The sequence below is a fragment of the Gymnoscopelus braueri genome, assembly GCF_963280865.1.
Source record: "Gymnoscopelus braueri genome assembly, chromosome: 22".
NCBI lineage: Eukaryota > Metazoa > Chordata > Actinopteri > Myctophiformes > Myctophidae > Gymnoscopelus > Gymnoscopelus braueri.
Genome location: NC_137624.1, coordinates 47722937 through 47748788, shown reverse-complemented (window position 1 = coordinate 47748788; position 25852 = coordinate 47722937). Strand labels below are relative to the sequence as shown.

Here is a 25852-nt window from a genome sequence, read left to right as displayed (position 1 = left end):
ATTTTGATGCCAATACTTTTGTACTTTTACTCAAGTCAATTTTGAATTCCGTACTTTTACTTGAAATGGAGCATTTCTACATCGCAGTATTGATACTTTTACTTAAGTACAAAATTTGAGTACTTTTTCCACCACTGTTCCATTCCATTCCTCAATGGTCATCATGTTAACTGGTTTATGCTTTTATATATTAATATATTATATTCATTTAAATCCTCTCCTTAGTTGGATGTAAAAGACAGTGATTTGAAAGAAGGAGAAACATAACGTTTATCTTTTCTATTTTTATCACCACATTATCTTCCTACAGCCATCTTTATGTGTTTAGTTTAGGAGAAGAATGTCCTGTCAGTCCACTGAATACTTTATTAACTAATACAGTTAATAAAGTATTCAGTCCACTGAATACTTTATTAACTAATAAAGTACATAAAGTATTCAGTCCACTGAATACTTTATTAACTAATAAAGTACATAAAGTATTCAGTCCACTGAATACTTTATTAACTAATAAAGTACATAAAGTATTCAGTCCACTGAATACTTTATGAACTAATAAAGTACATAAAGTATTCAGTCCACTGAATACTTTATGAACTAATAAAGTACATAAAGTATTCAGTCCACTGAATACTTTATGAAGTAATAAAGTATTCAGTGGACAGGCCTGTATGCATTGAATTCAAACAGGCCTGTGATTCTTCTCAACACTTTAACTTCAAGGACAGCCAGTAGTTTGATCTGTAGGCTGTTTGTACCGTTTGTTTTTCATTCTCTGGGAGGGACCCTAATCTGACCCTGAGAGTGTAATGAAGAGGCGGCCATAGCCTGTCTGTCTGTCTGTCTGTCTGTCTGTCTGTCTGTCTGTCTGTCTGTCTGTCTGTCTGCCTCTCACCATATGTCTTTCTGCCTGTCTGTCTGTCTGTCTGTCTGTCTGTCTGTCTGTCTGTCTGTCTGTCTGTCTGTCTGTCTGCCTCTCACCATATGTCTTTCTGCCTGTCTGTCTGTCTGTCTGCCTGTCTGTCTGTCTGTCTTTCTGCCTGTCTGTCTGTCTGTCTGCCTGTCTGTCTGTCTGTCTGTCTGCCTGTCTGCCTCTCACCATATGTCTTTCTGTCTGTCTGTCTGTCTGCCTCTCACCATATGACTGTGTATTCTCACACTGGTCTGATTAGGCACACTTTGAAGGCTGCTGTGAAATAGTTACCATTGGCAAATACTTCTCTTATACAGACTAGAGGTTTGGGCTGCTTTGTGGCCCTCACATCTAGAGGTTGGTCTACTTTGTGGCCCTCACATCTAGAGGTTGGTCTGCTTTGTGGCCCTCACATCTAGAGGTTGGTCTGCTTTGTGGCCCTCACATCTAGAGGTTGGTCTGCTTTGTGGCCCTCACATCTAGAGGTTGGTCTACTTTGTGGCCCTCACATCTAGAGGTTGGTCTGCTTTGTGGCCCTCACATCTAGAGGTTGGTCTGCTTTGTGGCCCTCACATCTAGAGGTTGGTCTGCTTTGTGGCCCTCACATCTAGAGGTTGGTCTGCTTTGTGGCCCTCACATCTAGAGGTTGGTCTGCTTTGTGGCCCTCACATCTAGAGGTTGGTCTGCTTCGCGGCCCTCACATCTATGTTGCACCAGTGATCCAGCTGATGTGACCATATATGGAGATCTCTGTATCTGTCAGTCGTCGTCCCGTTCATGGCCATTCATGCTGAGTGATTTGTTGGGGCCTGATGCCATGAGGACTCATTGAGGTTAGTGGGCGGCAGTGGCTCAGGGGTAGAGTGGCCGGGTAGAGTGAACTGAAAAACCGCAAGGTTCCTAGTTCGATCCCGGGCTGGGGCGCTCCCCCAGAGTTAGTGTCGAAGTGTCCTTGAGCAAGACGCTGAACCCCTAATTGCTCCCGATGAGCAGGTTGGTGCCTTGCATGGTTTCCTCCGCCATCGGTGTATGAATGTGTGTGTGAATGGGTTAATGGCACAATCAATGTAAAGCGCTTCGGATAGAAGCGTTATATAAATGCACCATTTACCATTTACAACACAGTCCATATTTGGCCGTAGCTGCATTGGAAAGTCCTTATATGGTCATGGTTGATCAACATGAGCTTGACCATGTGGTTGGTCCGCCCGCCCTTCCTCCCTTTAATACAGTCAGGGAGATGTGTGGAAATATTGGGCCTTAAGGGGGGAAAAGTATTATATGTATTTAGCCCAGGGACGTGCTGGGCCCCTAATTCAACCTGGGAATCTCAGATAGAGAGGCCCGTAAGGTTTTTTTTAAAGGCCGGCCTCGTCGGCCTGGAATGGAGAGGCCTTTCTGGAATTGTCCCAAATTTCCCAGTGGCCACGTCCCTGATTTAGCCCCTCATTTGTAAAGAAAATGTAGATATGAAATTAAATTCAAGCCCACCACATCCAAACGAATGGTGGGCCGTGTTGTCGGGGGCCCACTGTTCCTTATGCAGCTCCACTGTTCCTTATGCAGCTCCACTGTTCCTTATGCAGCTCCACTGTTCCTTATGCAGCTCCACTGTTCCTTATGCAGCTCCACTGTTCCTTATGCAGCTCCACTGTTCCTCATGCAGCTCCACTGTTCCTTATGCAGCTCCACTGTTCCTTATGCAGCTCCACTGTTCCTTATGCAGCTCCACTGTTCCTTATGCAGCTCCACTGTTCCTTATGCAGCTCCACTGTTCCTCATGCAGCTCCACTGTTCCTTATGCAGCTCCACTGTTCCTTATGCAGCTCCACTGTTCCTTATGCAGCTCCACTGTTCCTCATGCAGCTCCACTGTTCCTTATGCAGCTCCACTGTTCCTTATGCAGCTCCACTGTTCCTCATGCAGCTCCACTGTTCCTCATGCAGCTCCACTGTTCCTTATGCAGCTCCACTGTTCCTTATGCAGCTCCACTGTTCCTTATGCAGCTCCACTGTTCCTTATGCAGCTCCACTGTTCCTCATGCAGCTCCACTGTTCCTCATGCAGCTCCACTGTTCCTTATGCAGCTCCACTGTTCCTTATGCAGCTCCACTGTTCCTTATGCAGCTCCACTGTTCCTTATGCAGCTCAGAGTGAAAAGATCAGCTGGCCAGGGTGACGGCTTGTGTTGGTAACCGGAACACTCGCCCCAAAACACGCTTGCCTCCATTTTTTTCCACGGACCAGCGGTTCTTGTATTCTTGTATTTGTTTTACTCAGGATAAGGTTAGAAATAACTTTAGGGTCAGCCAAACATTTATTGCCCGTACCAACCAACGTCTCCCTGGTCCTGAGGCATGAGATATGGCCCGTTTATGTCATTTGGACTTTTATCTTTCAACCCAAAGGTTAATCATATCTCCACGGCAACCTGCTGATCATTGGCTGTATAATAATAATCTACACTACAGTAGTATCTGTTGTTCAGCATGTCACCTGACTTTAGTGTTGAAGCTGCTTTTTGAGGCTCAATCAAGAATGAATCAAGGCTGACAATGGAACAGCAGCACTGCAATGTTTATTATAATATACATAAAGCAGCACTGCAATGTTTTTACATTGTTCTGTCAACAATTTGTTTTAAATCAAACATATGTTTTACTTAGTTTGTTTCACCACCTCATGAACTAGCCTCTAGTCTCCACTATAAAGGACATGAACTAGTCTCTAGTCTCCACTATAAAGGACATGAACTAGTCTCTAGTCTCCACTATAAAGGACATGGACTAGTCTCTAGTCTCCACTATAAAGGACATGAACTAGTCTCTAGTCTCCACTATAAAGGACATGAACTAGTCTCTAGTCTCCACTATAAAGGACATGAACTAGTCTCTAGTCTCCACTATAAAGGACATGAACTAGTCTCTAGTCTCCACTATAAAGGACATGAACTAGTCTCTAGTCTCCACTATAAAGGACATGAACTAGCCTCTAGTCTCCACTATAAAGGACATGAACTAGCCTCTAGTCTCCACTATAAAGGACATGAACTAGCCTCTAGTCTCCACTATAAAGGACATGAACTAGTCTCTAGTCTCCACTATAAAGGACATGAACTAGTCTCTAGTCTCCACTATAAAGGACATGAACTAGTCTCTAGTCTCCACTATAAAGGACATGAACTAGCCTCTAGTCTCCACTATAAAGGACATGAACTAGTCTCTAGTCTCCACTATAAAGGACATGAACTAGCCTCTAGTCTCCACTATAAAGGACATGAACTAGCCTCTAGTCTCCACTATAAAGGACATGAACTAGTCTCTAGTCTCCACTATAAAGGACATGAACTAGTCTCTAGTCTCCACTATAAAGGACATGAACTACTCTCTAGTCTCCACTATAAAGGACATGAACTAGCCTCTAGTCTCCACTATAAAGGACATGAACTAGTCTCTAGTCTCCACTATAAAGGACATGAACTAGCCTCTAGTCTCCACTATAAAGGACATGAACTAGCCTCTAGTCTCCACTATAAAGGACATGAACTAGCCTCTAGTCTCCACTATAAAGGACATGAACTAGTCTCTAGTCTCCACTATAAAGGACATGAACTAGCCTCTAGTCTCCACTATAAAGGACATGAACTAGCCTCTAGTCTCCACTATAAAGGACATGAACTAGTCTCTAGTCTCCACTATAAAGGACATGAACTAGTCTCTAGTCTCCACTATAAAGGACATGAACTAGTCTCTAGTCTCCACTATAAAGGACATGAACTAGTCTCTAGTCTCCACTATAAAGGACATGAACTAGTCTCTAGTCTCCACTATAAAGGACATGAACTAGTCTCTAGTCTCCACTATAAAGGACATGAACTAGCCTCTCCACTATAAAGGACATGAACTAGTCTCTAGTCTCCACTATAAAGGACATGTCGTGTTCCTTCATAAACATGGATGTACAAAATACTTATTTTAATTATTATAACTTACTTCTATAGATCTGCACTCAAAGATGTCTGAAATCCCCAGGTTCTGTTTGTTTTTCCATTAGTGCATAAATACTCCGATTCCTGGAATGATCAGGTTACCGCAGTAATGCTTTACGTCTGCTACCGGAAGCAAAAGGTTTCACTGGATGCTGGTGTGTCCAGTACTTCTCTATAATATAATATATATATATAATATATCTATAATATAAATATAAAGGTTTCACTGGATGCTGGTGTCTCCTCCTGGTCGGTGGGGGTTGGGGGGAGGGGGGAGGGTGTCTCCTCCTGGTCGGTGGGGGGAGGGTGTCTCCTCCTGGTCGGTGGGGGAGGGTGTCTCCTCCTGGTCGGTGGGGGTTGGGGGGAGGGGGGAGGGTGTCTCCTCCTGGTCGGTGGGGGGAGGGTGTCTCCTCCTGGTCGGTGGGGGGAGGGTGTCTCCTCCTGGTCGGTGGGGGGAGGGTGTCTCCTCCTGGTCGGTGGGGGGGGGAGGGTGTCTCCTCCTGGTCGGTGGGGGGAGGGTGTCTCCTCCTGGTCGGTGGGGGAGGGTGAACACAACTAATCAATAACCTCTCTAGCTCTCAGCTTCAGCTCTACAGCAGCTAAAGGTTGAATCACAAACTGCTTCCTGGTCAGGGTGTGTTCTTCATTATGCGTTGTGTTGTTGTGTTGTTGTGTTGTTGTGTTGTTGTGTTGTTGTCCACACGGCAGTGGATCAGGGGTAGAGTGGCTGGTAAAGCGGCCGGATGGAAACCGTGAGGTTCCCAGTTGGATCCCTGTGGGTTCCCCTAGAGTTAGTGTAGAAGTGTCCTTGAGCAAGACACTGAACCCCTAAATGCTCCTGATGAGCAGGTTGGTGCCTTGTATGGTTTCCTCTGCCATCGGTGTGTGTGTGTGTGTGAATGTGTGTGTGAATGTGTGTGTGTGAATGTGTGTGTGAATGTGTGAATGTAATGCACAATCTATGTAAAGCGCTTTGGATTAAAGATCTATATAAATGCACCATTTATTTACCACTCTAAAAGTGCGGTCATGCCCAGTTGTGAAGTCTCTGCACTCTCCATGAGTTTCCAGTGTCCCATGAGGCATTGAGGGACTTATGGGCATCACTTCCTGTTGTCAGTTATTCAATTCACATTCCTACAGGAAGTCATGCCCATAATTCCCTAGGAAACTTGTGGATAGCTTCATTCAGAGGCAAGCTGTGTGTGTGTGTGTGTGTGTGTGTGTGTGTGTGTGTGTGTGTGTGTGTGTGTGTGTGTGTGTGTGTGTGTGTGTGTGTGTGTGTGTGTGTGTGTGTGTGTGTGTGTGTGTGTGTGGCTTTATTGATGGCCAAATTAGAATGTATAGAATATTATTTTTGAATGTTTTTAGACATTAAGGATGAGATGTGTTTTAGTGGATAGAGATGATGATAGCGTCCATGTTGTTAAGGATGTGTTTTAGTGGATAGAGATGATGATAGCGTCCATGTTGTTAAGGATGTGTTTTAGTGGATAGAGATGATGATAGAGTCCATGTTGTTAAGGATGTGTTTTAGTGGATATAGATGATGATAGAGTCCATGTTGTTAAGGATGTGTTTTAGTGGATAGAGATGATGATAGAGTCCATGTTGTTAAGGATGTGTTTTAGTGGATATAGATGATGATAGAGTCCATGTTGTTAAGGATGTGTTTTAGTGGATATAGATGATGATAGAGTCCATGTTGTTAAGGATGTGTTTTAGTGGATATAGATGATGATAGAGTCCATGTTGTTAAGGATGTGTTTTAGTGGATTGAGATGATGATAGCGTCCATGTTGTTAAGGATGTGTTTTAGTGGATTGAGATGATGATAGCGTCCATGTTGTTAAGGATGTGTTTTAGTGGATAGAGATGATGATAGAGTCCATGTTGTTAAGGATGTGTTTTAGTGGATAGAGATGATGATAGAGTCCATGTTGTTAAGGATGTGTTTTAGTGGATTGAGATGATGATAGCGTCCATGTTGTTAAGGATGTGTTTTAGTGGATAGAGATGATGATAGAGTCCATGTTGTTAAGGATGTGCTTTAGTGGATAGAGATGATGATAGCGTCCATGTTGTTCAGGATGTGTTTTAGTGGATAGAGATGATGATAGAGTCCATGTTGTTAAGGATGTGTTTTAGTGGATAGAGATGATGATAGCGTCCATGTTGTTCAGGATGTGCTTTAGTGGATAGAGATGATGATAGCGTCCATGTTGTTAAGGATGTGTTTTAGTGGATAGAGATGATGATAGCGTCCATGTTGTTAAGGATGTGCTTTAGTGGATAGAGATGATGATAGCGTCCATGTTGTTCAGGATGTGCTTTAGTGGATAGAGATGATGATAGAGTCCATGTTGTTAAGGATGTGTTTTAGTGGATAGAGATGATGATAGCGTCCATGTTGTTCAGGATGTGCTTTAGTGGATAGAGATGATGATAGAGTCCATGTTGTTCAGGATGTGTTTTAGTGGATAGAGATGATGATAGCGTCCATGTTGTTCAGGATGTGCTTTAGTGGATAGAGATGATGATAGAGTCCATGTTGTTAAGGATGTGTTTTAGTGGATAGAGATGATGATAGCGTCCATGTTGTTCAGGATGTGCTTTAGTGGATAGAGATGATGATAGAGTCCATGTTGTTAAGGATGTGCTTTAGTGGATAGAGATGATGATAGCGTCCATGTTGTTAAGGATGTGTTTTAGTGGATAGAGATGATGATAGCGTCCATGTTGTTAAGGATGTGCTTTAGTGGATAGAGATGATGATAGCGTCCATGTTGTTCAGGATGTGCTTTAGTGGATAGAGATGATGATAGCGTCCATGTTGTTAAGGATGTGCTTTAGTGGATAGAGATGATGATAGCGTCCATGTTGTTAACACATTGACCGCCAGAGGTTAATCTCATAATGTACTCACCAGTGCCAACGTTTTATTGTTGTTTTTAGTTTTTTTCACGTCGCCACAGATCCTTAAGATTGAGCTGTGCACTGTTTGTAAACATCGCGGAGATCTCACTGCTTCTACCAGTGAAGACCACGTGTCAAACGGAGCCGCCATGTTTGAGTTCTGACCGTTTAAGTTAACATGGGAAATGCGAGGATGAAAAACTACATGTTTACAGGGGCTTTTACAGGGGTTTTTGTGTACGACTTAGAATGGAGACAGACGGGAAACAAAAAACGTGATCGCACTTCCGGTCGATTTCGGGTGGTGTTACACTGAAAATGGTCCCCCTGGAAAATTGAAAAAAAAAAAAAACGAAAAAAAGGAAAAAGCACCACAGCCCGTAGGCTACGGGATCGGCGCTTAACCGTTGGATTTAACGGCCCGTAGAACTACGGGCCCGGCGGTAAATGTGTTAAGGATGGAAACATGTATTCTATTGTGATTGATGGCCTTCTTAAAGGTGCATGATGACGCAGTTTGTTTTCAAGTCCAGGTTCAAAACTGCAGCAGATTTTAAAACGATGGCAGGCTGCAGCTAATCACTGCCCGCAAGAACAATATAGCATGTATCCATATATATATATAATATATATATATATATATATATATATATATATATATATATATATATATATATATATATATATATATATATATATATATATATATATATATATATATATTATATATATGAATACAAAACCTACAGTTTCTAATAGCTTGGATTGCCCATCGATGATGTCACTGGTAGGCAGGTTTCTGAAGTGTCCACAGCCCTCCTCTGAATGAGTAGACATGATGTCATATTATAATGAGCATTAGTGAGGACCAATCATATGAAGATATGATATAATATATAATATTATAATGAGCATTAGTGAGGACCAATCACATGAAGATAGGTTTGAAAATGTGTCAAGTGGTCCTTTAAGCCATGTAAGGCCTGTTTTATACCTCATCATAATATCAGGTCAGGTTTAAAGTGGTTAAAAGGACCTTTTATTTCTTTTTTAATTAAAATAACTGTCCAGAATCCTCCTCATGATGATGATGTTTCACTAGTTTAAACATCAACAGTTATCATCCCCATCCATGAGCCAGGCAGCATAGATAAACTGTGTGTGTGTGTGTGTGTGTGTGTGTGTGTGTGTGTGTGTGTGTGTGTGCGTGTGCGTGTGTGTGTGTGTGCAACTAAACTTTGTGACTGCGCAGGAAGTGAAGAACCTTCCAGAGTGGGGCAGTGGCGATGTTGTTTTTGCTGAATAAAGCGATGGAGGGAGGGGAGGGGGGGAGAGAGAGAGAGAGAGAGAGAGGCAGCACAGAGACGCATGGGCTGGGCTACATCTCCACACAGCCTTAGCCTCATACTGCAGTAATGCGTCTGTGTGATGCAGAGAGACGGAGACACTTTGCTTCTTCAATGCTTTAGGAGACTAATGGAGTCCACAGCAGACTGTTAGATCTCTACACATGTAGGCTGGATACAAGGAGTCAACAGGAACCTTTAACTACACAACTGGTTTGTGTTCTGGAATGCATTTCTTCATTCACATTCTGTAATTGTGTCTTCCAGTTTATCATCTCAGGGGTTACTTCATTGATTTAGTTTAATTTCATAACGATGTCATAACTGTTTGAGTGAAATTGGTTCTACGATGGTCCAGTTTTACTTAGTTTTTGGTCATTATGAAACAGACTACAGCTTGTTTTGTTGGTGCCATTCTGTGCATGAAGATGATATTTGTTGTGATTCGTTAGTCTTGACCCTAAGCCCAAGCATGATGTAACAGTTAGTGTTTTGGTGACTCTCAGACAACATGGAGGTCTCTCCTCATCTGTAAGGGAGCAGTGAGTGATGTTGACATTAAATGACTAACTACCTGTACCTCCTGCGTCTCTGACGCCTTTATGAGGAGAAAGGACGCAGCAAACTCACCATCACTGCGTCCAGGGAAGGACTCTGACAATGCTACACACTGTTGAAATCATAGAGAAACAGAAGAAACCTCGATAATGTATAAATAATCATTATCCCTTGGGGATTGCCGTTGTATTACTCGTTTGTGAGTTGAATGAAGTGAACTAGATAGGTTAGATAGTACCTAATGAAGTGAACTAGATAGGTTAGATAGTACCTAATGAAGTGAACTAGATAGGTTAGATGTACCTAATGAAGTGAACTAGATAGGTTAGATAGTACCTAATGAAGTGAACTAGATAGGTTAGATGTACCTGATGAAGTGAACTAGATAGGTTAGATAGTACCTAATGAAGTGAACTAGATAGGTTAGATAGTACCTAATGAAGTGAACTAGATAGGTTAGATAGTACCTAATGAAGTGAACTAGATAGGTTAGATAGTACCTAATGAAGTGAACTAGATAGGTTAGATGTACCTGATGAAGTGAACTAGATAGGTTAGATAGTACCTAATGAAGTGAACTAGATAGGTTAGATGTACCTGATGAAGTGAACTAGATAGGTTAGATAGTACCTAATGAAGTGAACTAGATAGGTTAGATAGTACCTAATGAAGTGAACTAGATAGGTTAGATAGTACCTAATGAAGTGAACTAGATAGGTTAGATAGTACCTAATGAAGTGAACTAGATAGGTTAGATGTACCTGATGAAGTGAACTAGATAGGTTAGATAGTACCTAATGAAGTGAACTAGATAGGTTAGATAGTACCTAATGAAGTGAACTAGATAGGTTAGATAGTACCTAATGAAGTGAACTAGATAGGTTAGATAGTACCTAATGAAGTGAACTAGATAGGTTAGATAGTACCTAATGAAGTGAACTAGATAGGTTAGATAGTACCTAATGAAGTGAACTAGATAGGTTAGATAGTAATGAAGTGAACTAGATAGGTTAGATAGTACCTAGCCTCGATCTCCAGGCTTTTATTGTTTAGTTTTGCTAAAAAATAAAAGCCTGGCCCAGCCCGTCGGTGTACTCGGTATGAGGAAGTGTTTCACTTCCCAACCAACCAGAGTGCAGTGGGCGTCGCTCGTGATGTTGCGTTAACGGGGCGGGGGTTGACGGACAGATCGGTGAACCAATGGGATCAGGCGCAGTCTCTCGCCGGCTCTATACACCCGCCCCTCTATACACGAAATCAGGAGCGTTGGGGCAGTCTAGATAGTACCTAATGAAGTGAACTAGATAGGTTAGATAGTACCTAATGAAGTGAACTAGATAGGTTAGATAGTACCTAATGAAGTGAACTAGATAGGTTAGATAGTACCTAATGAAGTGAACTAGATAGGATAGATAGTACCTGATGAAGTGAACTAGATAGGATAGATAGTACCTAATGAAGTGAACTAGATAGGATAGATAGTACCTTGAATGAACTGAACTGAACCTCGTATCGCTTCCTTGTTTGGCGGAGATCCCTGTGGTCTGTGGAACCCTCAGGTTGCATTAGTCATGTGACGAAACAACATTTTGTCAAAACGTTTAACCTCCCTTATTTTAAAGATTTAACTGGTTGGCATTTTTTCCAGAGAAGTTAAAGCAATACTTTACCACAGATGCCTTGCCTTCTATTGTCTGGTGTAAGAAAACATGTCTTTTTTTAAGCCGGTCTTGTAGAGTTATCGTTTACAACTCATAAACATGTAGGCGTGTAAATGTTCACAACCATAGTTGACGTTTGAAAACATTAAACGGCTGGAAAGAAAAACCATCAAGGAGCTTTAATACTAGCCTATATATCCACTCTGGATTGATCACATTTCAAAATGTTTAAAGGCCAAGGTTTTAGATTGATTGAGTGATGGGATCAGATTTGACATTAAAAACACCACCGCGAGCAGAACGGATGCTCAGCTCCTCGTTTCCAGCATAGAGGAAATACGTGGCTCTCCCAAAACACCGTTCAAAACATGAGCTGCGCTTAGGAAAAAAACACACAAACTCTAATGCTTACGTTCACACTGGCGGCTACAGAAGATGCAAAGATACACAGCATATCTGTAGCATTTATAAAAACAAATTAAAGTGTACAATTATTACATGTGTCTGTAATTTCTTTGTATGTTTGAATTGTTTGTCATATCTGCCCTGTGCAATTTGTGATTATGAAGCCTAAAAAAGACCAAACTGAAATTAAATATGTATTCATATGTTGACAATGTATGTTCAATGGCCAAAAACTGAATCGCTAATCGCAATTTATTTTGTGTGACAATTAATCGTCATCTTCAGCTTCGGCTTCCATTGGAAATGAAAGGTAGACCGTAGCTTTGTGTTAGGGTTTAGTGTTAGGGTTAGGGTTAGGGTTAGTCTAAAGTAGCTTTGTGTTAGGGTTAGGGTTAGTCTAAAGTAGCTTTGTGTTAGGGTTAGGGTTTAGGGTTAGGGTTAGTCTAAAGTAGCTTTGTGTTAGGGTTAGGGTTAGTCTAAAGTAGCTTTGTGTTAGGGTTAGGGTTAGGGTTAGTCTAAAGTAGCTTTGTGTTAGGGTTAGGGTTAGGGTTAGTCTAAAGTAGCTTTGTGTTAGGGTTAGGGTTAGTCTAAAGTAGCTTTGTGTTAGGGTTAGGGTTAGTCTAAAGTAGCTTTGTGTTAGGGTTAGTCTAAAGTAGCTTTGTGTCCGCCAGTGTGAATGCAGCCAAAGAGGCTGGACTATGGCTGGACACCATTACAAAATTGACAATTAATTGTCACTCAAATAATTGCGATTAAGGATTTAATTGTGTGTTAAGCCATTGAACATTAGAACATATGAATATAAATTTAATTTCTGTTTGTCTTTTAGGCTTCCTAATAGAAATTGCACAGGCTATAGATATGACAAATAACTTAAATATACAAGAAATGATTGACATTTAATAATTTTATACATGTATAATAGCTGATCTACAAGCTTACAACGCGTCACAAGCTTGTAGATCAGCTAATTCTGCTTTTTTTAAATGTGACACTTTTAGTCACATTTCAGTCACATTAGTTAGATAGTAGCTCTCTTGGTTCTATGGTTGAGTTGTGGTTAGATAGTAGCTCTCTTGGTTCTATGGTTGAGTTGTGGTTAGATAGTAGCTCTCTTGGTTGTATGGTTGAGTTGTGGTTAGATAGTAGCACTCTTGGTTGTATGGTTGAGTTGTGGTTAGATAGTAGCTCTCTTGGTTCTGGGGTTGAGTTGTGGTTAGATAGTAGCTCTCTTGGTTCTGGGGTTGTGGAGCATTAATGGATGACAACATAACACTTTTAAGGGGCTTTGTCTCAAAAGACTGTTTCAGGCAAACGGCTAGAATACCTAGTTTTCATGCTGAATCACTTTGAGACTAACTAACTAGATCCTATAATCATTCTTCTTCATATCTCCCATAAATGGAGTAAAGGACGAGTAAAGGACGGGTAAAGGACGAGTAAAGGACGAGTAAAGGACGAGTAAAGGACGAGTAAAGGACGGGTAAAGGACGAGTAAAGGACGGGTAAAGGACGGGTGTGTGTGGATTTAAATCCATAATCTGTGATTTAATCACATTCTTTGCAGCAACAAGGCAGCAGATTGATTTGGTTCAACTGTAGGATAAGGAAATGAGGCATTGTTCTCTTTTCCTACACGTATCCTTCCTTCGTGTGTGTGTGTGTGTGTGTGTGTGTGTGTGTGTGTGTGTGTGTGTGTGTGTGTGTGTGTGTGTGTGTGTGTGTGTGTGTGTGTGTGTGTGTGTGTGTGTGTGTGTGTGTGTGTGTGTGTGTGTGTGTGTGTGTGTGTGTGTGTGTGTGTGTGTGTTCATACCTTCAGGCTGGTGTCAGTCTTGACCCTCCCTCATAACAGATTGGTAACCATAGTAACTGGGACGTGTTGCATTACATCATGCATTTCCTTTAGTTTGTGCCTCAGGCCATCTGGTTGTCTCTGTAGAGACACACAGTGTCTCTGTAGAGACACTGTGTCTTCTGTAGAGACACTGTGTCTTCTGTAGAGACACTGTCTTCTGTAGAGACACTGTGTCTTCTGTAGAGACACTGTGTCTTCTGTAGAGACACTGTCTTCTGTAGAGACACTGTGTCTTCTGTAGAGACACTGTGTCTTCTGTAGAGACACTGTGTCTCTGTAGAGACACTGTGTCTTCTGTAGAGACACTGTGTCTCTGTAGAGACACTGTGTCTTCTGTAGAGACACTGTGTCTCTGTAGAGACACAGTGTCTCTGTAGAGACACTGTGTCTCTGTAGAGACACTGTGTCTTCTGTAGAGACACTGTGCCTTCTGTAGAGACACAGTGTCTCTGTAGAGACACTGTGTCTTCTATAGACACTGTGTCTTCTGTAGAGACACTGTGCCTTCTATAGACACTGTGCCTTCTATAGACACTGTGTCTTCTGTAGAGACACTGTGTCTTCTGTAGAGACACTGTGTCTTCTGTAGAGACACTGTGTCTCTGTAGAGACACTGTGTCTCTGTAGAGACACTGTGTCTTCTGTAGAGACACTGTGTCTCTGTAGAGACACAGTGTCTTCTGTAGAGACACTGGCCCTCATTTATCAACGTGGTGTAGACCAAATAATGGGCGTACGGCGAGATCGCTGCAACGTTCGGCATTTATCAATATATCCTGACGTTGGTTTCAGCCTACGGTACGCTGAGATCTCACGTCTGGTCGAGACCAGTTGTTGACGTTGGCTGCGCCCGTTTATTCCATTCTAGACCTGCGGAGCAGCATTGTCTGACTGTTTGACAGGCATCTGGATCTGGACACATAATCCACTCCTAAATGTGTATCTACACTAATAAATAATCCCTGTGAAAATATAACATTTTTCATAAAGTAATTTAAACAAACTGCTTTAACACTTTACCTGCCAATCACGAGTATAACCGTTGATGAAAAATACACCCGTTTACTGCCAAAAAAAATCCATCCACGAGTATAACCGTTTTTCAAAAAAAAAAAAAAAAAGTTTTTTTTTTTTTTTTTTTTGGTCTTTTTTTTTTTCAATTTATCCACACAGAACCAGAGATATCACGATCCAAAGATTTCTAGCTCCATTCACTCCTTGGTTAACTTATTACTTTAAAATCCTGTATCTCGGCTCCTGTGTAAAACAAATTTAAACACTGGCACTGGGGGAAGTAAAATAAAAAAAACCCTCTGGCAGGGAATAGTCATTCAGATAAGATTGCAGATCTGGCCTCATTGAAAATAGCAGATCTACAAGCTCACAAGCGTCGCATCGCGACGTGTTGTGAGCTTGTAGATCTGCTATTTTCAAAATATACGAGTGCTTTTGCGAGAGCATTTTCCAGGAGTCGGGACTCCCGACCATCTTTTCATGGACAGTGATGTGTACAAACTTACAGTAGCTTGTCCTATGGTATGGAGTTATGTCATAGAGAGTTATGTAGGCTACAACCTGGCTGGGTTAAGGATATAAACCCGACGCTCCAATCTCTTATTAACGTGGCGGCACGGGATCACTGCAGCCTGCCCGAGTCTCAAGGGGAATAGCCTACATGACTGCTTTATTTTAGTGTAACTCGAACGCGCACTGCTCGGTATGGGTTAAATAAATTAATATACAAACGTATTCCATTCATGGCGATGTGATTGGTATCATAATATATCATTCATGTAGGCTACAAGCCTACGTGACAAAGATTGTGCCGTAACGGATTACATGAAAGACACAGCTAGTTGGGCGTGTGTGTGTGTGTGAGAGAGAGAGAGAGAGAGAGAGAGAGAGAGAGAGAGAGAGAGAGAGAGAGGCGTGTGTGTGTGTGTGTGTGTGACTTGACAGGCAGCGAGGCGAGGCGAGCCGGCGAAACTCTTTCTTATTGGCTTTCCATGCTTTGTTTGGTCGTATTCTGGTTCTTCATGTCGTAAAATCGGGATGTTTCGAGAATATTTAAGGGTGTGTTATTTAAATGACGCTCGTTTTCAGACGTGAGATTTATCAAAGCTCCGACCTGATGTATGCTAGGATTGACCTGATGTACGCTAGGATTGACCTGATGTACGCTAGGATTGACCTGATGTACGCTAGGATTGACCTGATGTACGCTAGGATTGACCTGATGTACACTAGGATTGACCTGATGTACGCTAGGATTGACCTGATGTACGCTAGGATTGACCTGATGTACGCTAGGATTGACCTGATGTACGCTAGGATTGACCTGATGTACGCTAGGATTGACCTGATGTACGCTAGGATTGACCTGATGTACGCTAGGATTGACCTGATGTACGCTAGGATTGACCTGATGTACGCTAGGATTGACCTGATGTACGCTAGGATTGACCTGATGTACGCTAGGATTGACCTGATGTACGCTAGGATTGGCCTGATGTACGCTAGGATTGGCCTGATGTACGCTAGGATTGGCCTGATGTACACTAGGATTGACCTGATGTACACTAGGATTGGCCTGATGTACGCTAGGATTGGCCTGATGTACGCTAGGATTGGCCTGATGTACACTAGGATTGACCTGATGTACACTAGGATTGGCTGTATAGGATTCGTTGATAAATGTGACCTCCACGTTGGTGTACGGCCGCATTTATGGAAAAATATAAGCCGTTTTTTACGCTCCGTTGATAAATGAGGGCCTCTGTGTCTTCTATAAATCTATAATGATATATATATGATATATATAATGATAAATGAGGGCCACTGTGTCTTCTATAAATCTATAATGATATATATATGATATATATAATGATAAATGAGGGCCACTGTGTCTTCTATAAATCTATAATGATATATATATGATATATATAATGATAAATGAGGGCCACTGTGTCTTCTATAAATCTATAATGATATATATATGATATATATAATGATAAATGAGGGCCACTGTGTCTTCTATAAATCTTGTGAATCATCCATTTCTGATATTTTTGGAAAATGTTTGAAAATGTTTTTCAACATGGAAAGTGGAAACGGCAAAATAATTGCTATTATCTGAAATAATTGCGATTGGATGGTTTTGTAATAATTGTGACAGGCCTATCCTTATGATGTGTTTATGGTTATGTAATAATTGTGACAGGCCTGTTTATGGTTATGTAATAATTGTGACAGGCCTGTTTATGGTTATGTAATAATTGTGACAGGCCTGTTTATGGTTATGTAATAATTGTGACAGGCCTGTTTATGGTTATGTAATAATTGTGACAGGCCTGTTTATGGTTATGTAATAATTGTGACAGGCCTGTTTATGCCTAGAAGCCATCATGTACATCATCTAAATCAGTGGTTCTCAAACCTTTTCATGTCAAGGACCCACAAATTGATGTATTTGGCCGTGGACCCCCATCTGGGGACCCCCCAATGCCCCCATACAAGATTTGTGTCAAAATGTTTCAAAAAATATTCCAAATGTTAAACAAGATTATTTTTGAAAATAGCCGATCTACAAGCTCACAAGCTTGTAGATGGTGTGTATCGGGCTCAAGTGGTTCAACTGAATTGAATGCTAAATGAACTCATTTGGCTGGGAACCCCCTGGTACCCGCCCAAGGACCCCTGGGGGTCCCCGGACCCCACTTTGAGAACCAATGATTTAAATGATTCAATCATTAACCCTGTGTGTTCCTCTAGGAGCTGCACTGAGCGCTTCTATAAATATCTGAAGAAGTGGCACATCTCTTAGAGCAGCGGTTCACAAACACTGGCTCACAGACTCAACATATAAATATCATTTAATATCATATAAATATCATTTAATATCATATAAATATCATTTAATATCATATAAATATCATTTAATATCATATAAATATCATTTAATATATAAATATCATTTAATATCATATAAATATCATTTAATATCATATAAATATCATTTAATATCATATAAATATCATTTAATATATAAACTCATTCTATAAATATCTGAAGAAGTGGCACATCTCTTAGAGCAGCGGTTCACAAACACTGGCTCACAGACTCATTTCTGTGTCACGGACACATTCGTCGTGAGTACAAATCCCTTTTAGTTTTTTGTTTCCTACATTTAGTTTTTTCATTGTTATTTCAAAAGATTTACTTTAGTTTGAACATCAAGATTGAATTTATTTTTCATGAATTAAAAACTAATCCAAACATTTTTTTTCAAAATAATTTCACGACTAAATAAATAAAAATCAAAGAAATAGCATACATTAGGGAGAAGAAGTAGTGAAAATAGCAGATCTACAAGCATGTAGATCGGCTATTTTCACTAGTTTGGGTCCCAATGGAGACGACAAATTTCTCTTTTGGGTCTGGAGCTAAAAGGTTTGTGAAGCACCGTCTCAGAGAGACATTGAGTTAGAAAACTTCCTCTACGCTGGAACACGGGTTCTTTCTCTATTTCCTGAAAGATAACGGTAGAAGGTTTCCCCTGACAACCTGACCACCATGATATAATAAAGCAGACTGAGCCGTGCTGCTAGGTTTCAGACATGTGTGTGTCTGTGCTCACAGTGTGTTTGGCCATTGAACATAATGATGCCTTTTAGGCTTCATTATCAAACATTTCACAGGGCAGAATATGACACATAACTGAAATGTGCAAAGAAAATATTGGCATATTTAATCATTTGTTAAAAAACAGAAATAGCTGATCTACAAGCTTACGACGCGTCACGAAGTGATACATAAAAAATGTATGTTTAGAAAGTTTTATTTGTATGTTCCAATGTTAAATGCCCAGAAACACCATTAAAATCGTTGATGGCAATGGTTTGTACGACAATGAATGTTCAACTTAAAGTTGATAAAGTGGTGACAGGCTTACTGAGTGGTCTGGGGTCACACAGGGCACCGTGTTATCTGCTGCTGCAGGACAGTCACCGCACCCTATCAGCAGCTCAACATGAGCTGGAGGCGGAGCTACCCTTTACTAGGCCCCTCCCCGTCATCTCAATCATATTAGTTGACTGATTGATTGATCAGACTTTAGTAACAGTTTGCAAAAAAAAAGCTCATAAAGTACAGTTCTATACCAGGTCTGTTAAGAGGATTTTAAACCCAAGAATGCACTATGGCTTGTTTCCATTGGGGTCCTTTCTACTCAATTCATCAAGTTGTTATCTAAAAGAAAAATATGTACAGTGTGTGTGTGTGTGTGTGTGTGTGTGTGTGGGGGGGGGGGGGGGATCTGGTGATACTAGGCTTGGACCTTTTCCAGGGGCCAGTTCTGAATGGCTCCTGTGCTCTTTTAGAGCGGTTTTGAAGGAGTGTAAGGAGTCACACTCCTTTATGACTGTTGGAAGGGCATTCCACATTTTAGTGGCATAGCAGTAGAACACATTTAACCCTTTATTTATCTCTACAATTTCAACTTCATGAGCAAATTGTGTTCTGATAGCAATGACAAAGACATGTCTGCAACAGTTCCTTCTTATTGCACTTTATGAGTTCTAAGTTTAAACAAGCCTCTTCATAGACCTGCTGACTAAAGTCATTTAAAAGGACGTCCAGGTTATAAAATGTGTTTCAACACATTATACTACTTAAACAACACATTATACTACTTAAACAACACATTATACTACTTAAACAACACATTATACTACTTAAACAACACATTATACTACTTAAACAACACATTATTCTACTTAAACAGAAAGCCACTGTTTCATCAAGCATGCTTCTGGCTAAAAGGAAATCAACACCCATTCATCCCTATGTTGGGCATGACTTCATAGTCATGCCCAACTTCATTATTAGTCAACGATTGTCCATTTTTAAAAATAGCGTAGATCTACAAGTACAAGCTCACAACAGACTTTGCCTTTGTGAGCTCAGCTAGTTTCGCTATTTGTCTTACAGGAAAGTATGTAGGGCTCATATCTTGTAGAACAAGGGCCAGTAAGATTGTCATTGTCTCAGAGAGAGTATGTTTTAAACCCTGTCCGTCCGTCCTTCTGTCTGTGAACAGCTGATGTCCGGCACCGTTGGCCTGATCACAGCCAAACTTTGCACACACACTCCCTGGATGACAACCTCTGCCCCTCTGCCCCAAATGTTTCAAAGTGTTCACATGGGCCTGTTATAGCGCCACCAGGTGGCCGATTCTACCTGACCTGGCGGAGACCTGTGCTCCGAGGAGCACTTTCTCTAGTTTATTTTGTATTGTCTCTGATTAGACACAGGTGCAGCAAGTTAAGCTTTGTTCATTTATGGATTTACTTCTGTAATGTCTGATGATTCTTCTGTTGCTGCTATTTGTACCTAAAGCCCTACCAGCATATCCACTGGTAGGTGTTTACAATAAAGCCCTACCAGCATATCCACTGGTAGGTGTTTACAATAAAGTCCTACCAGCATATATCCACTGGTAGGTGTTTACAATAAAGTCCTACCAGCATATATCCACTGGTAGGTGTTTATAATAAAGTCCTACCAGCATATATCCACTGGTAGGTGTTTACAATAAAGTCCTACCAGCATATATCCACTGGTAGGTGTTTATAATAAAGTCCTACCAGCATATATCCACTGGTAGGTGTTTATAATAAAGCCCTACCAGCATATCCACTGGTAGGTGTTTATAATAAAGCCCTACCAGCATATATCCACTGGTAGGTGTTTATAATAAAGCCCTACCAGCATATATCCACTGGTAGGTGTTTATAATAAAGCCCTACCAGCATATATCCACTGGTAGGTGTTTATAATAAAGCCCTACCAGCATATATCCACTGGTAGGTGTTTATAATAAAGCCCTACCAGCATATATCCACTGGTAGGTGTTTATAATAAAGTCCTACCAGCATATATCCACTGGTAGGTGTTTATAATAAAGCCCTACCAGCATATATCCACTGGTAGGCCGTTAACATTCTGGTCTCAGTTTCAGGTCATTGTGCAGCTGATTGCTTCTATTACAGCTCAGGTCTATTTTCTCCTCGACCCACTTGCATTTTTCACAGAACAGCACAGTAGATCTATATATCTAGTATCATACTGTACATCTATAACAGTAGAACTGTACTGTAACCTATATCTAGTATCATACTGAATATCATAGTTATATCTAGTAGTCTAGTGAATGTCATAGTTGTTGTATCTAGTAGTCTAGTGAATACTAGATAGTGAATATCATAGTTATATCTAGTAGTCTAGTGAATGTCATAGTTGTTGTATCTAGTAGTCTAGTGAATACTAGATAGTGAATGTCATAGTTATATCTAGTAGTCTAGTGAACACTAGATAGTGAATGTCATAGTTATATCTAGTAGTCTAGTGAATACTAGATAGTGAATGTCATAGTTATATCTAGTAGTCTAGTGAACACTAGATAGTGAATGTCATAGTTATATCTAGTAGTCTAGTGAATACTAGATAGTGAATGTCATAGTTATATCTAGTAGTCTAGTGAATACTAGATAGTGTATATCATAGTTATATCTAGTAGTCTAGTGAATACTAGATAGTGAATATCATAGTTATATCTAGTAGTCTAGTGAACACTAGATAGTGAATGTCATAGTTATATCTAGTAGTCTAGTGAATACTAGATAGTGAATGTCATAGTTATATCTAGTAGTCTAGTGAACACTAGATAGTGAATATCATAGTTATATCTAGTAGTCTAGTGAATACTAGATAGTGAATATCATAGTTATATCTAGTAGTCTAGTGAATACTAGATAGTGAATGTCATAGTTATATCTAGTAGTCTAGTGAATACTAGATAGTGAATATCATAGTTATATCTAGTAGTCTAGTGAATACTAGATAGTGAATGTCATAGTTATATCTAGTAGTCTAGTGAATACTAGATAGTGAATATCATAGTTATATCTAGTAGTCTAGTGAATACTAGATAGTGAATATCATAGTTATATCTAGTAGTCTAGTGAACACTAGATAGTGAATATCATAGTTATATCTAGTAGTCTAGTGAATACTAGATAGTGAATGTCATAGTTATATCTAGTAGTCTAGTGAATACTAGATAGTGAATATCATAGTTATATCTAGTAGTCTAGTGAACACTAGATAGTGAATATCATAGTTATATCTAGTAGTCTAGTGAACACTAGATAGTGAATATCATAGTTATATCTAGTAGTCTAGTGAACACTAGATAGTGAATATCATAGTTATATCTAGTAGTCTAGTGAACACTAGATAGTGAATATCATAGTTATATCTAGTAGTCTAGTGAATACTAGATAGTGAATGTCATAGTTATATCTAGTAGTCTAGTGAATACTAGATAGTGAATATCATAGTTATATCTAGTAGTCTAGTGAATACTAGATAGTGAATATCATAGTTATATCTAGTAGTCTAGTGAACACTAGATAGTGAATATCATAGTTATATCTAGTAGTCTAGTGAACACTAGATAGTGAATATCATAGTTATATCTAGTAGTCTAGTGAACACTAGATAGTGAATATCATAGTTATATCTAGTAGTCTAGTGAACACTAGATAGTGAATATCATAGTTATATCTAGTAGTCTAGTGAACACTAGATAGTGAATGTCATAGTTATATCTAGTAGGATAGTGAACACTAGATAGTGAATATCATAGTTGTTGTATCTAGGGGGAAATGGTGGTCTCGGGGCACAGAGGCATGGAGGGGGGGAGGGGGGGGAGGAGGGGGGGACAAACAAGCTGATTGCAGCATTCCTATTGATGTGTGAATCCCAGAGACTGTTGAAATGCATGTGGAATGTCCGTCCCCACCCCCATCTGGCATGCTCGCCCTGTCAGCTGCCAGGCCCCACGGCCCGGCCCGGCAGGGTGGGGCGGGGGGGGGGGGGGGCTGTTTGGACAGGCTGCATTGTCTGTCCCCCTGCTGTCCAAACCCCCGTGTCCATGTCCGGATGCAAAGGAAGGAATGAATGAATGAATGAATGAATGAATGAATGAATGAATGAATGAAGGAATGAATGAATGAATGAATGAATGAATGAATGAATGAAGGAATGAATGAATGAATGAATGAATGAATGCCTCTGGACTCTGTGAGACATGTAGCTCTGCTGAACCTTCCAGTCCAGTGTCGTCACCACAGACCTTTGAAATGAATTAAAAGAGTAGTTCACCCAAAAAAATTACTCATTGTCTCCGCCAGGCCGAAAGGCATGGCGAGAGAGTATGTTTTACCCCCTGTGTGTCCGTGTGTCAATCTGTCATTTTGTGTACCGCTAATCTCTGGCACCGTTGGCTTGATCGCAGTGAAACCGTGCACACACACTCCCTGGAAGAAATGCCATTTGAAAATGTTCAAATCAGCCTCATGGTGGCGCTGTAACAGGCCGATTCGTGTTTTTACCTATACTGCACCGATCAGTGTAAAACTTTGTATGCACACTCTCTAGAGGTCAAGGAAAAACCTTTGCCCTGCATTTTTCACATTTGCCACCAGGAGGCAGACTTATGTAAAACACATTTTTGTCTCCGCCAGGCCGAAAGGCATGGCGAGAGTATGTTTTACCCCCTGTCCTTCCGTCCGTCCGTGTGTCCGTGTGTCCGTCCGTCATTCTGTCATTTTGTGTACAGCTAATCTCTGGCACCGTTGGCTTGATCGCAGAGAAACTGTGCACACACACTCCCTGGATGCCAGAGCAGAACCTCTGCCCCAAATTTTTCACATGAGCCTGTTATAGCGCCACCAGGAGGCCGCTTTTTGCAAAACACATTTTTTGACAGTACTCCTACAGATTTTATCCAAACATCACGCAATTCAGTACACAGTATCTCTATAGTCATGTGATCAACACGGATCTGTCCAATTTTCCATATTCTATCCTGATTGGCTAAGGTTGGCTTCCAAAGTTTGCAGGATTGCTCCGTTTTCAACAAAATGCCTCAGATCATGAACGCAACTTGCGATTTCTGTGAGATTTCACAAACACATTCCCACTAGGTTGAGGAATAAATGCCAATTGAAATGTTTCAAATCAGCCTCATGGTGGCGCTATAAAAGGCCGATTTGTGTTTTGAACTATAGCTGCACCGATCTGCGTGAAACTTTGCATGCATACTCCCTAGAGGCCAAGGAAAAACATCTGCCCTGCTTTTGTCACATTTGCCTTTCATAGCGCCACCAGGAGGCCGACTTATGTAAAACAAATTTTTGATTTAATCCTTCAGAATGTATCCAAATTTCACGCAAAGCGGTACACATGATCTCTATAGTCATGTGATCAAGATGGATCTGTTTAATTTGTCATATTCCATCCTGATTGGCTAACATTGACATCTATAGTTTGCAGGAGTGGCCCGTTTTGAACAAAATGCCACAAATCATGAACGCAGCGTCCGATTGCGGTGACACTTTGCACGAACATTCGCACTACGTTGAAGAACAAATAACACTCTTTTAACATTGCCCTATTATAGCGCCACCAGGAGGCCGATTTTTGCAACACTTTTCTTTTTTATATTACTCCTACAAATGTTGTCCAATCATGCAAATCGGTACCCATTATCTCTATAGTCAAGTGATCAAGATGGTTCTGTCCAATTTTTCATATTCCATCCTGATTGGCAAATTCTGAACATTGCTGCCCCACAATAACCTACCTGACCTGGCGGAGACCTGTGCTCCGAGGAGCACTTTTTCTAGTTTGATATTAAGCCTTCAGATTTGATCCAAATTTCACGCAAATTGGTACACATGATCTCTATAGTCATGTGATCAAGACGGATCTGTTTGATTTTTCATATTCCATCCTGATTGGCCAAGATTGACTAGTAATGTTTGCAGGAGTGCCCCGTTTTGACGCAGCGTCCGATTGCGGTGAAACTTTGAACGCACATCTGCACTACGTTGAGGAATAAATGGCACCCTTTTCACATTGGCCTGTTATAGCGCCACCAGGAGGCCAAAATAACCTACCTGACCTGCCGGAGACCTGTGCTCCGAGGAGCACTTTTTCTAGTTTTCTATCAATTACACACATTACATTACATTACATTACATTACATTACATTACATTACAGTCATTTAGCAGACGCTTTTATCCAAAGAGATAAGATTAATATTATTAATATATTATATATATAAATATATTATTAATATATTAATATTATAAGAAGATAAGATTAACAATAAGTTAATTCAACAGGTAGGCTACTACTAGACTAACTACTAATCACCAGAAGCATGAAGTGCATTCTCTTCTAAAAACAAACAACTAAGAGTATACCTAGTGCTAAGGTAAAAGTGACATGTATCAGCTACATACTTTATTAAACACATGAGACAAATAGGAAAATCAAATGAGAAAGAGATAAAACTAATAAGTGTATCGACTAAACAAGATCCAATAAAACAAGAGCTCCTACAAATAACTGACAAACCCATCAAGACAAACCCCATGAAACCCCATGAAGACAAACCCCATGAAACCCCATGAATGCCTTGAATTCATGCAGATTTGTTTTGTTTTTGTCTCATTCCTGAGACAATACTTTGATGACCAGGTCATCAGTCAGTAGGAGAGTCTGTAGGAGACAGGAGACTCTGTAGGACAATCTGCCGCTCATCAAATTAGTGTCTATATTCTCTTATTTGGACCTACTGTAACTTGTGACAAACACTAAAACATCTCCATGAATTCAAGGCTTCATGGGGTGTAATTGATAGAAAATAAGACATTTTTTGAGGTGAACTACTCCTTTAAGTATTGGTGTTGTCATTCTGGTGTAAACGTTGAGTTTTGCTGTTGATGTTGATACAGGATTTACCTTTAACACATTGACTGCCATTTTTTTTTTTTTTTTTTTTTTAATGTTTTTTTTTTCCAATTTCACCCAAAGACCAAGGAGATATGATTAGTTGAAGATCTAGACTCCTATCCACTTCCTTGTTAACTTAAAACTTAAAAATGCTTTATTTCGGCTCCTGAGTACTTTTTTTTTTCCAATGAAAAACTCTGGCACTGGCTAAAAAAATATGAAATAATTCTGGCAGTCAATGTGTTAAGCCTAAATGATGTGAAAAGGTCCTTACACACCGGGGCGATTTTTTCGTGCGAATAATACGCTTTTTTTAAAAACCTTATAAAGTCAATGCAAGCGTAC

At 40.4% G+C, this 25852-nt stretch overlaps 1 protein-coding gene across 7 annotated transcripts in view; it reads left to right on the top strand.

Moving 5' to 3' along the window:
* The window catches only part of sptan1 (spectrin alpha, non-erythrocytic 1), a 146380-nt gene that overhangs the window by 1941 nt on the left and 118587 nt on the right, over positions 1–25852 (top strand). The window contains exon 1 of one of the 7 annotated variants that reach the window (XM_080418793.1): positions 9244–9375. The exons of the other annotated variants lie outside the window; for them this stretch is intronic. The gene's annotated coding sequence lies outside the window, so the exon portion shown is untranslated. Of the gene's footprint in view, positions 1–9243; positions 9376–25852 lie in introns of those variants that run through there. 7 annotated transcript variants of the gene reach the window in all.